Raw genomic sequence first — 15,908 nt, 5'->3', positions numbered from 1 at the left:
AATTCTACAGGCCTTTGGGTGTAAAGACATTGGTCATTTAATCAACTTTGCGTAGTTGAAATGCTCAAAAAAGAATTAGACTACTTTTTGAAAAGGGCCAAAGCGCTTTTTTACTCAAATGCTATAATATCTCGATCAAAGATTGGAATGTAGGAAATTGTTTTCATTTTCATAAAAAAATGCCAAATTTTTATTTTGAATCGATTACACTGAAACAAAATATTTAAAAGTTTTAATTCGTTTTTCTCAAACATATTTTTTTTTCCAAAATTCTCTAAAAAATTATTTGAATAGTCCTTACAATTTTCAACAAGTCATCCATTCACCAGGAGATGGGCACTTTTACATGAAAATTTTTTTTCTAACAACATTTTCATATTGTTTTCGAAAAAAATTATAACTAATCCTAACTTTGTTTAAAGTCAAGACAGCGATATAGTGTACTGGACAAAGTTTTATATCTTATTAAAATATGAACTTTTGTCGAAGATGACAACTTTCTATCTTTTTTAGTTTCTGAAATAGGCATATGGCATTTTTGTATGAAGACTCCTGAAAACTTTCTCGTAACATTTCTGTGTGTAAATTCTCGCGTATGACATGTTCTTGAAATGTTGCTAAATAGAAAAAAAAAAGCAGAATGTGTCGTCCGCGATAATTTACACACTGAAATGTTGGGAGCTGAAAAATATAGAAGTTTTTCCAAGAAAACATGAAATAGTTGTTTTTTGGGAAGTTTTTTCCCTGTTAAATTGCCCATCCTGCGATGTATAGATGACTTCCTGGAAATCGAAAGGACTATTCACATTTTTTTTTGAATTTAAAAAAATACGTTTTCGAGAAAAATTAATTTAAAATTTTTTTTTTAGTGTGGCTTTGAAACAATTTTTTTGTATTTTTTCATGAACAACTTCCTATATTTCATTCTTTTACCAAAATTTTGTAGGTAGAATAGTTTTTGAGTTATGATTTTTTATAAAAAAATAAGAAAAAAGCTTTGGCCCTTCCAAAAAAGTAGTCTACCTTTTTATTAGAATATTTCAAGTATGCGAAATTGCTCAAATGATCAATGTTTTTACACCCACAACGTTGCACGTTGCTATCTCTGAGATGGGGCTGGCAACTCATAAGACGACTTGCCATGAAATACGTCAACTTTTACAATTTCGCAGAGTGTTCTTTCGATAACGAGAATTGTTTTACTATATTATAGTTTTCGTTTCCACCCTTACACTGTTACTAGCTAATGAGCTTCAATTTAATATCTGAATTGGTCCAGTAGTTTAAAAGTTAAGAATTTGAAATTAAAACGTTTTTGGAAAAAAAGGTGAAAAAAAAATATTTTTCGGACCATCGGTTGACTTTGAAAAATCTTAACTCAAAAACGAAATAAAAAGCGCTTTTGATTTTGGATATGTTATGTAGCAAAACCTCAGCTTTCAAGAATTTTTGAAAAAATACCACACTTCCTCGAAAATTGTATTCAAGTTGCATAGATGTTGTCTAGTCGCATAGGAATATTGAATGAAAACTAAAAACATATTAACTTTGAAAAATCATATCTCATAAACGAAAAACTTTTGATTTTTGGTTTTGAACTTTTGATTTTTGAAATTGATTTTTCGGACCATCGGTTTATTTTGAAAAATCATAATTGAAGAACAAAAAATAGCACCTCTCTGATTTTTGGATATATTATGTTAAAAAATCTTAGCTTACAAGAAAAAATATAACAAGTATAGCGCCCTTGATCCCGAGACCATGTAAACTATAAAAAACGCATACAACCAATTATTATGAGGAAGAACCCTTTTTTTGCAAAGGTAATATTTTTTTTAGTTTATTGTCTTTAATTTGATATGTTGATCATCGGAATCGGTTCAGTTCTCCAAAAGTTATGAATTTTTGAAAAAAGTCAATTTTGGAGAAAAGAGGAAAAATGTGATGTTTCGGACCACCCTAAGATGGAAATGGTCACCCTAATGAAAAAATTGGAAAATACGGATGTAATGTTTTGCGGTAAAGAAACAATATTACCACTTTTCACGAAAATCTGAGAACCACTATATCGGTTTGGCATAGGATGACTGTTTTAATAAAACTAGCTGACCCGGTAAGAGTTGTTCTGCCATATAAATTATTCCTGATGAATGTGTTGGTGAATTTAACTTATTTATTGTAAGCACGTTCAAATGTCTTACCGATTTATGAAATTGGTGGAACGGGACCGAGAAAAAAGATAAAATAAATGTTTGTGGTAACAATATTGAATAGTCACCAATATTCCAAAATTCGATTGATTTGAAACTCGATCGGATCTAACGATTCGATCGGAATCGACATTCTGAAATCCGTCCGACTAAAATTCAATCGTGCTATGGAATGTGCCAATCTTGCCTCGACGCAAAATAAACGTTAAATAAATTTTTTTTAAATCGTATTTGTGGAGCAATTTACTCTCCAGCAGATTGGCAGACCCGAATGCAATGTTCAATTGTTAAATGAAATTTATTACTTAGAGAATGATATCCGTTTTGATTCATTTCGAGAGGTTCATCTGTCACTAGCTTATGTGTGAAGTTTCATGACATTTCGTTTATTTGTTTACAAACTACAGTTGCTTAAGTGTCATTATCTGAGCATTCGTATAGAAAACGAAAAAAGAGGAGCATTGTTTTTTGGCGGGAAATACTCCTGAACAATCAATGCAGTGGTTGAAGAAATATTTTTCTACTTCTGCTCCCTCGAGACAACAGTTTATCGGTGGTTTAGTGAATTGAAAATGGACTGTACAAGCACCGCAGATACACCTCGCTCTGGAAGGCCAAAAGAGACTACGAATCCAGAAATCGTAAAACGAGCGCATTGACTCGTTTTGAACGATCGTAAGGTGAAGTTACGCGAGTTAGCTGAGGCCGTAGGCAGAACGAGTGGGATACATTTTGCACTACATTTTGGACATCCGCGCGATGGGTGCCGCGTTTGCTGACTGTCGACCAAAAACAGCGGCACGATGATGATCCAACAGCTGGTTTGGCGTTGTTGAAGCGCAATCGAGTGGACTTCTTTTGACGTTTTGTGACAATGGAAGAAACGTGAATCCATTACCACCCTCCTGAATCCAATAGGCAGTCGGCAGATTGTTTTCATTAAAAATCCCGAGACTTTTAAGCCCATGTAGTAAGCTAGGAACGTTAGTACCATTGAAAAAAAGATGAAGAACGTCGTATTAACGGTGTTTGTGCATTGGATCTTCACAACACACGTACTCAAAACCCAGTACCCATAACAAAAACCATACTAAATACTTCATTCAGCGTGGAGGCGATCTGGCGTAGTGGTAACATCCATGCCTCTCACGCTAAAGGTCACGAGTTCAATTCTCACTCCCGACATTCTTCCAAAAATGGAAGTAACAGTGACGAACCAACCAAATGAGTTTAAAGTCACTATAATACAGATAAAAAAAAAAAAAAAACTTCATTCAGCGATGTAATAGTTTACATTTTATTCTAAACGAATTTTAATGTCTAGTGAATTTTTCCAAGAATTTATACGGTGTTTCTTTGAATAATAGGTAACGGTATTTGGTATAAATAAAATATTTTCAGCGTGGAAAGATAAGATGGTCTGTTTCAGGAAATTTATTCCGACCGCAAAAGGGTTAATCAAATGGAAATGCTTTTTGTATATGTTTATATTTATTTTTTCAATTTTGAAATCATTGCTTCCATTGTTCTATTTTTTGTTTTGATAATTATCCGAATTATTTTCAGCTAATGGAATTTTTTTTAACTTTTTTTTTCAATTTGTTTTTCTTATGAAATCAGGGGACTCATTCCATTTATCTCTCACTCTCGGAGCAACGAAGGTGCTGAATAAACTTTGAGCCGCAAGTATTTAGGTATTATCGCTTGTACTCCACTTCTCGAAGAGCCATACTGAGCAATGAAGCCATCCACTCCTCGTCTTGTTTCACCCTTAACACGTTGAGCCCCCTGTCGGTCCCTAGGAACTGACGTTGAATGGAACGAACCGAAACCATCGTCCTGCCACATTCGATAATTTTGTATGCTGTCGACAGCGACCCTTGACCATCATAACCCAACCAAACTTAGAAGAAAGTTCTATTCCGCAATCCATGCTGCAGCACATTAACAATTAGTATCACTCGAAGAGGGATTTTTCGAACGACTTCCAGGAACCGTTTGCTCGTGAACCACTTATACCCTCGATTTTGAACCCCACCCCACCAAGCTCAATAGCCGCAATTTCACATCGACCGTGGCCTGGACGGTCAACGGTCGCCAACGTCGACGCACATCGTAAAATTGACTTCCAGCTAAATTGCTTTTTTATGGGACGACGACAAATTGGTCAAGGGACACAATCTTCTCGGCAGGGCGCGCGGAACATGTGCCGCAGAAGCCTTTCTACCCCTCACGTAACAGTGCATGATGCTCCTGCTGCTACCGGTGGTGGTGGCTGTTGGGCAGCTTTTGCGATTAAAAATTCATTTGTCATCCTTCGCTGATTACGATATATATAAACGTGGGGCGTGGGGACGTTGGTCCCTTTCGTCTAGCGGTCCCCGGGTCCAATCAAGCACAGCACAAGCAGAAAAATTGAGTTTTTCTTGGAATACGGGGAGCCTCCGCTATTGCTTCGGACGTCCGCAGATGGGCGCGGGTGAAAGTCAACATCAATTGACCATGCGACCGTTCCGAACCTTCCGTGTATGTATGTGTATGTGTTCTGTGTAGACGTACAGCGAAAAGGGAGTATGGGGCGTTCAAACGCCGCCTGGTTGACGAGTGTTCGTCAGGGTGAGTCATGATTCCGACGTTAATAATTGATCGTTGACAAGTTGGATTGATGCGAAATGGACTGTGAGAAGGGGTGACACGACTTTCACTCGCTGAAAGAAGTTGTTGTCGAGAATTTATTGAGAATGTGTTTCGACAACCATAAAAAAAACTAAGATGTTATTGCAGCAAATGAAGAGCTATTTAATACAACTTTCCATAAAGAAAAGTTGATTTCTCAATGTGGTATAATTTGCGTTCTATTGGTAACTGATTAGGATTTAGAGCTTATGTATACACTAGAGAACATTGTTAACAAATTTCATGCCAACTCGACTGGCCATTGGCAGCCATTGGCATATATTGTTCACTTAAGAAACTTTTCATACTTGAAATATTAAAAAAGAATTAGACTACCTTTTGAAAAAGGCCAAAGTTTTTTTTTCTTAAATTTTTACAAAAAAAAATAACTCAAACACTTTTCCACAAATTTGTACGGAATTAACGGAGTTTCCATGAACAATAGGTAATGGCACTCGTTATTAACAAAATATTATTAGCGTGGAAAGATAAAAGGATATCATTCAAGGGAAATTAATTCCGACCGCAAAGGGTTAATAGATGATATTCAAAAAGCGGAAAACTCGTTAAATTATCTTTAAAAGATAAAAAAGAGTTCACATTATAAATCGCAGTGCAATTAACTGCAACACTCATGACAAATGTGAAAATGTCAAGAATTGAACGAATACAGGAACACAAGCGTCCGAAAACGTGCGACCGAGTAAAAAAAAAGATCATAGATGATTAAATATTAGTACGCAGTAAGGTTGTAAAATAACGAGATATGGAATGAAAACAACACAAAAATAGATGAAGGATATAAACCCAACCTGAGGATGGCATGAAAGCGGTGCGGACAATCAACAATTTATTCTGAATAAATGGGAAATCACAAAAAACTATCATTTCACTCGATGGTAATCAAAATCACGGAATAACAAAGATTGTAAATGTAAATCAAGTAAATCAATTCAGGAAAAAAGCGATAAATGAGAAATGTTTTAAATACAACAAACAGAAAACAAAGCGCCAGACTACTCCAGACGAACGTTCTCACCAAAAATCGAAATCGAAATTCCGCGTAATTGGATTTACAGTATCGGGACCATAAACACCATACACCATTCATCTCATCACATCTCAGTCGCCTGGTTTTCATTTTCGCCTTTTTACGAAGAAAAATCGTTAAATCCGCCGGTTTTTTTTTCCATTGAGTATTTTTGACCAAAACTGAATGATTTTTCAAAACTGAATTTATTCAAAAGAGTAATTCCGAATGAAATCGTCCTAAAAATGCAGATTTGAAAAACATGTATTTTTGATTCCGTTTGGGTTGAAGGAAATATGAGTTTACCATAGCAATTGGGATCTTTTGACTCAAGTGTAACTTTTGAAAAGGGCCGATTTTAGTAAGAGAAATCTTTGTTAATTTATATCTCAAAAACTATGAGTCGTACCGAAATAGTGTCTTAGAAAGAGTTATAGAGTATTGATGTTTAAACGTGATAAGGATATACACTTAGGAAAAAACTAGTACTCTTTTTTTCATTCACGAAAAAAACTATAATTTGCAATTGCAATTTGCTGCAATATTAGTATTTTAAAAAAAACAAATAAAATCATATATGTAGAAAATTCAAAAAATTAGTCCAAGATGGTAAAACTATTTTTTGATGAACTTTGTGGAACATCGAATTTTTATGAATTTTTGGAACATAGAATTTTAGTATGTTAACAATCAATTTTGATCAAAAATTATGAATTCTGATGTGATTTAGAACAAAAAAGCTCTTAATCATATTTAAAAAAATATTTATAATTTATTGTTTTTTTTATAGTAAATAGGCCCTTCATATGATAGTCGTGTTATATAATTTTATGGATTTGCTCACAATTTCCAACCACTTTTCCAAATACATCATTATGGTAAAAATATACGTTTAGGAGTCACGTTGAAAAACATTTGAAGACACGTGGGTTAAAAAATAACGAAGCGATATTCAAAAATCTTTTTTTTTCTCAATACAAACTTTTAACATATATATTATATATATTATTCGTGATGCACAATCAAACATTTACACATTAATACAACATAACTCTTTCTAAGATACTAATTCTGTACGACTCACAGTTTTTGAGATATAAATTACCAAAGACTTCCTTTACTAAAATCGATACGCCCTATTGAAAAGTTACACTTGAGTCAATAATTTCCTAATTGCTGTGGAAAACTCATATTTCCTCCAACCCAAACAGAATACAAACTTTCATTCGAATCAAAAATACTCATGTTACCTCATTCGTCGATTTCATTTGGGATTGCTCCTAAGCAGAAGCCATGAAAGATATTACTCGTTGCAGATGAAACTGATACGTTATTCTTTTACAGCAACGTTCTTCATTACGATTGTTTTAATCGTTGACTCTAAATGGCAGATTCCACATTAGGAGTCCTAGATTTAAAATTCCATGTCCCAAAAAGCAGGATTTTGAAATTCAGATGCCGATTGCACAATCAGATTTCATATGTTTAATCATAAACATAGAAACATTCCAAGCACTCCATGTTAAAACTTTGAATGCCCTATTCAACTTGAGAATCCGGATAACCGTTTCCAAATTCCATTCTTAGATATGGGGCTTCGGACGAATTATCAAATATCAAGGGCTGAATGGCCGAATAAGATTTAAGATTTAAGATTTAAGATTTAAGATTTAAGATTTAAGATTTAAGATTTAAGATTTAAGATTTAAGATTTAAGATTTAAGATTTAAGATTTAAGATTTAAGATTTAAGATTTAAGATTTAAGATTTAAGATTTAAGATTTAAGATTTAAGATTTAAGATTTAAGATTTAAGATTTAAGATTTAAGATTTAAGATTTAAGATTTAAGATTTAAGATTTAAGATTTAAGATTTAAGATTTAAGATTTAAGATTTAAGATTTAAGATTTAAGATTTAAGATTTAAGATTTAAGATTTAAGATTTAAGATTTAAGATTTAAGATTTAAGATTTAAGATTTAAGATTTAAGATTTAAGATTTAAGATTTAAGATTTAAGATTTAAGATTTAAGAATTAAGATTTAAGATTTAAGATTTAAGATTTAAGATTTAAGATTTAAGATTTAAGATTTAAGATTTAAGATTTAAGATTTAAGATTTATGATTTAAGATTTAAGATTTAAGATTTAAGGTTTAAGATTTAAGATTTAAGATTTAAGATTTAAGATTTAAGATTTAAGATTTAAGATTTAAGATTTAAGATTTAAGATTTAAGATTTAAGATTTAAGATTTAAGATTTAAGATTTAAGATTTAAGATTTAAGATTTAAGATTTAAGATTTAAGATTTAAGATTTAAGATTTAAGATTTAAGATTTAAGATTTAAGATTTAAGAATTAAGATTTAAGATTTAAGATTTAAGATTTAAGATTTAAGATTTAAGATTTAAGATTTAAGATTTAAGATTTAAGATTTAAGATTTAAGATTTAAGATTTAAGATTTAAGATTTAAGATTTAAGATTTAAGATTTAAGATTTAAGATTTAAGATTTAAGATTTAAGATTTAAGATTTAAGATTTAAGATTTAAGATTTAAGATTTAAGATTTAAGATTTAAGATTTAAGATTTAAGATTTAAGATTTAAGATTTAAGATTCAAGATTTAATATTTGAGATTTAAGATTTAAGATTTAAGATTTAAGATGTCCCCAGGTTCAAATTTCGGACGGCAGATTGAGATTCAAGATTCAGATTTCAGATTCAGTTTCAAGATTCCAGATTTAAACTCCAGATTCCAGAAGCCAAACTCCAGATGAAAATTTCAGATTAAGATCCCAGATTTGGATTTAAGATACAGATCCCAGATTCAGAATCCAGATTCAGATTCCGGATTCAGATTCCAGATTCAGATTCCAAATTCAGATTCCAGATTCAGATTCCAGATTCAGATTCCAGATTCAGATTTCAGATTCAGATTCCAGATTCTGATTCCAGACTTAGATTTCAGATTCCAGATTCTCGATTCAAGATTCCAGATTCCAGATTCCAGATTCAGAATCCAGAATCCAAAATCAAGGATTCAGAATCAAGAATCTAGAATCCAGGGTGCAGAATCTGGAGTCTAGAAAATAAAATCCAGAATCCATAATCCAGAAACCAGATTCTACATCCGAATCTCATTCGACTTCGATTTTTGTCGCGTTATTCGTTCTATTAAATATATTCTCATAATTATGTTCATGTATTTATCTGATTTTTCACCGTAGCCTCCTATTTTATTTTTAAACACTTGTATGTATTTGCATGTATTTTAGAAAAATCTCACCTCTTTACGCGAGTCATTTTGATACTTGCTTCGACATTTTGTATGTATGCTTTAATAATGCTTTTTTTAATTAATTTTTAACTGAATAGAACATCTCCTCTGTTCGGAATAGACTATAGACGATATAGTGGTTCTCAGATTTTCGTGAAAAGTGGTTGATTTGTTCTTTATCGCAAAGCATTAGACCTGTATTTTTTTATTCTTTCATTAGGGTGCCCATTTCCATTTTAGGGTGGTCCGAAAAATCCCTTTTCTCGCTTTTTTCCCAAAAATGACTTTTTTCGAGAATTCATAAGTTTTGAACTACTGGACCGAATCAGCTGATCGACATATCAAATTGAAGCCATTTACTCTTTTTTTGGAAAAATACCACGCTTGCCAGAAATTTGAATTTTGTTGTTGTTTTGTTGTTTTCATGGCTTTGGACTAGAGGATGCTTTATATTTTTATGTTTTTTCATGAAAGCTGAAAAATATTACATATCCGAAAATCAGAGATGTGATTTTTCAAAAAAGCCTTTTTTAAAATAACCACTACTCATAATCATTTGCGAAAAATTTGGATTTTCGTTTTAGTAATTATTGATTGTGTTAGTTTTTCATAGTTTTCTCGGTTAAAAATAGATGGCTGTAAATTTTTCATATATTTTCTTGTATGCTGAGGTTTTTTACATAAAATATTCAGAAATCAGAGATGTGTCTTTCATCGTTCTTGAGTTATGATTTTTCAAATTTAACTTGTTTTCAGTCTTCGTTCAATATTCCTATGCAACTATACAAGATATGTGCGACTAGAATTAAATTTTTTTCAAGTGTAATATTTTTCAAAAAAGACTAGATCATTGGATTCAATTTTATATGTCAATCGGACTAGTAGTTCAAAAAATATGAATTTTTGAAAGAGTATTTTTTTGAAGAAAAGGCAATAGTAATTAATTTTCAAAGTCATTTTTGAAAAAAAAGGTAAAAAAAGGATTTTTTGAACCACTAAAAAATGGAAAAGAGTACCCTAACGAAAAAATAAAAAAATACGGATCCAATATTTTGCGATAGAAAACAAATATACCACTTTTGACGAAAATCTGATAACCACTATATCGGTTTGGTGTGGAATGGCTGATAGGTATACTCAACAATCAAAAAAGACTCTATAGAAAAACCTGAATGGTTTCGATCGATTGTCATAAAGAATGTATCGAATACAAAATGTTTCGCAAGCGGTAAAACAAATTGCAGAAAATGTTATTTGAAGAGAGCATGTTCGGAGGCGATTGCTTTATCTCGGTAGCTACTGTTTCATCTGTACCGGCTTCTCTCGATTAAATAGTTTTCTTTTTCTCGCCATCTAACTTTTAGTGATATTTTTCGAAAATACGTTGTTGCTATTCGAGCTCAACATAAGTCAACCTGAGCTCGAGCAAAACAAACAAACCAACAGTCTTTGAACGTCGTCTGTGCACGGATTTGATGGCTATTTGTCTTGTTGCCACTCTAAGAGTATTCCTTCCCCACTTCTCATTCCCCCTTCATCTTTTCCGGGGCTGCCCTTAATGATAAAACTTTTAATCAGCAGCATCGACATTCCGCCGCGTACTTGCCCACAAAAAGCAGCGGCACATTAAAAACACCAACTTAGGAAATATGGCGCTACCAGCGCTTCTCTGTTGGGAAAATAAGATATAATTATAGACCCCTCCCACTCTCGAACCCGTCATCCGACGCCTTATTCCGTCGACTCTCGGAAAAGCGCACTCATTCAGCGAAAACTTACTTCATGCCTTAATTACATTATTTAGACACAACTGGTGGGGCAAAGAAGCAACAAAAAAAAAAAGCCGGAACGAGTCGAGCTGCTAAAATAGCTGTACCAAGCTGGCAGTCGGACAGTCCCCCACGGAGTTGGAAAAGGCCAAACTTTACGCCCTCTCCGGATACGCGCGACTGACAGCACGAAGTGCGAGAAGTGGCACGGAAGTGAGAGACTGTAATTGGGACCTCGGATATTCCCGCTGACATTGGGTTTCCCCTTTGTTGCAACCGCTTGAAACCGCGCAGAACCATGTAGACCAGACTATACACGAGATGCTCACCTGGCACAGCAGCTTCACACCGTTTATTCGTTTATTGTTGGCCACAATTCAAGCGCTAATTTGTCAGAAGCTTCGTCGCAGGGGGATGGTAAACCCGCGACTCATCTTTTATGAGGTTCTCGCAACACATTGTTAATTCACCGTAAATTTCAATTCCGTGCAATTAACCTTGGGGAAATGAGCTCGATGGATTTCCAACGATCCGCGCGGAAGGAGAGGCTTGTTCGGAAATGTTGCGTTCCGAAGATTGCCATGTCGATTGATGATAGACAGAGGAGAAAGTAATATCAATTCATTTTACGCACAGTTTTGTTACGAGGCAGCAAACTGTGGGCGTTGAATTTTCTTTATCGAGCTTTCCAGCGAATGGAAATGAATCTTCTTCCGGCGCCAGCGACATTATGCAATGCGAATAGCATTTCCTCGCAGGGATGGATGGATGGATGGATGGAGACGCCCCCTGCGAGTTTCCTTTCACCCAACCTACCCCCCGGAAACTGGGATCCCGCTTCTAAGCACAAAGATTCCATGATCGACAACGATGACGACGACTACAGTGGGAGATAAAATTGTTTACCAACCCAAAAATTTGTGAACAACTGGCAAATGCTACGAGACCGCATCTTACATACCACCATGGGAGCTGGAGGTGGCGGGGCTGCAGCATTTGAGTACAAATTTTCAGCCCCATGATTGCGAATCTAATTATCGTAAAATTTTACATGTATTATTCTTTACGTCAACAAGCTGCGCGAGGCGTCGCATCTCGGTGGCGATTCAGGGTTTAAACGATGTCGTGATTTTTTCATCGCTGTTCTTGTTGTTTTCCCTCTTTTGAAAACACATTAAAACGTGGCAATAAAGTTGGGACAATTTTCGGACACTTTCCGGTGGTGGCATAACCAACAACAACAATGAATTCTAAGCGTTATGGGTCTCATCATCAGCGGCATCAAGCACGTAACGATTTAATTATCGTTAGCGTTTAGTTTTATCTTCAAAATGCGCGCAAATGGAGTTTATTTCATGTTTAATGCAGGGACCTATTAATGCGTTATTTGGCAGCGTGACGAGGGGCCATTCATTCGCTACTGAAAGGGTTTCATTACATTATTTATTGAAGTTTGTTCCTTACTGCAAAATATTAGACCCGTTCTTCATTAGGGTGCCCATTTCTATTTTTTGGTGGTCCGAAAAATAAATTTTTTAGCAATTTTCGAAAAATTATTTTTTTTCAAAAATTTATAACTTTTGGAATATTGGACCAACATATCGTTTTGTCTCAAATTCCGAACACTTAAGCTTTGATGGCCATTAAACAGTGTCTCATTACTCAAAATGGTACTCTTTCGCGAAATTCAATTGATTTTTGGATACAATAGAGCCTTCTTTTTCATTTGACTACAATACAATAGATTTACAAATACATATTCATGGTGAAAAACTAAAAATATGTTTAATCTCTTTTGTCTCAAATTCCGAACACCATTTTTGTCACTGACTCATATTCCGAACACTTTTGTTTCAAATTCCGAACGGCAAAAATACATTTTTTTCAAAAATCATATCTTTTGAACTACTGGACCGATTCATATGATCGATATATCAAATTAAAATCAATTAGCTAGCTCCTTTTTTGGAAAAATGTTATACTCGCAAAAAAAAAAGGATTTTGCTTTCGTAATTATAATCGTAATGTAATGATTGTATTCGTTTTTCATAGTTTACATTGTTTCTGTACCAAGGGCGCTATATCGGTATCAATACCTAAAAATGATGTTAAAATGAAGTCTATAACCAAAATAATGTGAAGGTTTAGATTATTCAATTATTTATAACATTCAAGTTCAGTAACTTCACATTGAAAAATGAAGTGTTCGCAATTTGAATCATGTGTTGAAACCTGATTCATATTCCGAACACTAATTTTAATGAAGATTTCTGCATAAAATATCGTTTTTTCACCCAGTTATTGTAGGTTCTTACATTTTCTAGCGCTTAACATGAAAACAACAAACAAAATAGTTGAAAAACTGCAAAAACTTAAAAATTAACGATGCTTGTTTTCTAAAGAATTTGCTAACGCAAACATTTAATCATTGGTTTCGACTGTCAGTTTTTTGCAAATTCTCAATATTATATATTATAGGCTGTATCGATACTTGCAAATTCTGTTAAAATAAAGGCTATAAGCCAAAGAATTTCGGGGTATTGATTATTCAATTATTTATAACATTAATGTTCAGTAAATTTACATTTGAAAATGAAGTGTTCGGAATTTGAATCATGCGTAGAAGTTTGATTCATATTCCGAACACTACTTCAATATTAATTTTAATGTAGATTTCTGCATAAAATATTATTTCTTTCACCCAGTTATTGTAGGTTCTTACATTTTCTAGCACTTAACATGAAAACAGCAATCAAAATAGTTGAAACAACAGCAAAAACTGAAAAATGAACAATTGCTAACGCAAACATTTTATCATTGGTTTTGACTGTCACTTTTTTGCATATGTCTAATATTATAAATAATAGGCTGTATTGATACCTGTAAATGATGTCAAAATGAAGCCTATGCCTCAAACAATGTCTGTGTTTTCATTATTCAATTATTTATAGCATAAAAGTTTAGTAAACTTATATTTAAAAATGAAGTATTCGGAATTTGAGACTGTTCGGGATATGAGACAAAACGGTAACTAATTGAAACAAAGAAGCTAGTCTTTTTTGATTTTTTTTAAAAAAACGTTTGCGAAAAAATTTGGTTCTACTCACACAGGAATATTGAACGAAAACTGAAAACAAGTTAAGTTTGAAAAATTATAACTCAAAAAAAAAACAACAGTTCTTTCATGTTTGGATATGTCATGTAAAAAAAACCTCAGCATTCAAGAAAAAATATTTGAAAAATGGCGTCCTTGGTCTCAAGTCCATGTAAACCATAATAGCAAATTCCATCGATAATCACGAGAACAAAATCGAATTCTTGCGCATGTGTGATATTCAAAGAAGAAGACTAGCTCATTAGCTTCAATTTGATATGTTGGTCATCTGAATCGGCTCAGTGATTCAAAATTTATGAATTTTTGAAAAAAAAAATCATTTTTGGGAAAAGGGTACAAATTTGATTTTTCGGACCACCCTAATATGGGAATGGTAACCGTAATAAAAAAATATATGACAAATACGGGTTTAATATTTTGCGATGAGGAACAAAACTACCAATTTTCAGATAAATCTGAGAAGCATTTTACGGTTTGCTACTGAATGGCTGAATAATCAGTCCAAACTTACTTTTTTTTCTTTTTTTTTTAATTCGTTTATTTTTACAGGCTCAGTTACTTAAGTTTAAAGGAGCCGAATTCTTAAATATAATTTTAAAACTATATATATAAACAATTTTCTTACATCTATGGTTAGTAAGGTGGAAAACCGATTACTCGGGGTGTACTCGAGTTTAGGAGGGTGACATATTTTTAGGAGAAGGATGGGATATAAGGAAATTGTAACAATGTTGATGAACACTCAATTTATAAATCTATTCGTATATCTATAGTGTATTTACATTTCAACTTATTCTACTATTTATAGCAAGGGGACGAATTACCCGCAAAGGAAGGAAAGGAGGGTATAAGGATGTAGGGACAATCACACACGAAGATTTATAGCTTTAAGGAAAACATATATATGGGACATGTAATCAAGGTCTAACCGAGCCAACACATCTCTCACCGGCACATTGGGCTGTCTTCCTCGGGCCCGAAGGGAGTTTTCTAAATTCGATCTGGCGACCAGATACACCTCGCACGACCAAACAACGTGCTCGATGTCGTGATAACCTTGGCCACAAACGCAGAGATTGCTGCTGGCAAGATTGAAACGGAAGAGTAGTGCATCTAACGAACAGTGATTGGACATGAGTCGGGAGAAGGTGCGAATAAAGTCCCGGCTCAAGTCCAGACTTTTGAACCACGGTTTGAGGCTAACCTTAGGGATAATCGAGTGAAACCACCGGCCCAATTCATCTTCATTCCACTTGCGTTGCCAGTTAGCGATGGTATTTTTGCGGACTAAAGAATAAAATTCATTGAAGGCGATTTGACGCTGATAAATATCGCCTTCAATTGCACCTACCTTTGCTAATAAGTCAGCCCTCTCATTACCCGGAATTGAGCAATGTGAAGGGACCCAGACAAAGGTAATGACATAACAGCGTCTGGTTAAAGCACTCAAATTTTCTCGTATTCTCTCAAGGAAGTACGGCGAGTGCTTTTCCAGCCTCACTGAACAGATAGCTTCGACAGAGCTAAGACTATCCGTTACAATGTAATAGTGTTCAACAGGTCGTGAGGCGACGCGCCCAATGAATTGCTGCCAATTCAGCAATATACACTGAGCAAGGATTCTGAAGACTGTGTGAGGTGCTAAAAAATTCGTTGAACACTCCAAATCCTGTGGACTCGTTTATAGTGGACCCATCAGTAAAGTACATATTATCGCAATTGATACCCCCATACTTTTCATCGAAGATCGTTGGAGCGATCCTCGATCGTTGGTAATCTTAATATCCATGGATATCTTGCTTCATGGACAGATCAAAATGCACAGAGGAATT

At 33.9% G+C, this 15,908-nt stretch overlaps 1 protein-coding gene across 3 annotated transcripts in view; it reads right to left on the bottom strand.

The window, feature by feature from the left end:
- LOC129775066 (leucine-rich repeat-containing protein 24) overlaps positions 1-15,908 on the bottom strand; it is a 420,822-nt gene that overhangs the window by 67,831 nt on the left and 337,083 nt on the right. The gene's annotated exons all lie outside the window — the stretch shown is intronic.

The sequence above is a fragment of the Toxorhynchites rutilus genome, chromosome 1 (assembly GCF_029784135.1).
Source record: "Toxorhynchites rutilus septentrionalis strain SRP chromosome 1, ASM2978413v1, whole genome shotgun sequence".
NCBI lineage: Eukaryota > Metazoa > Arthropoda > Insecta > Diptera > Culicidae > Toxorhynchites > Toxorhynchites rutilus.
The sequence above is the reverse complement of the archived record's forward strand: the minus strand, read 5'-3'. Positions and strand labels throughout refer to the sequence as shown.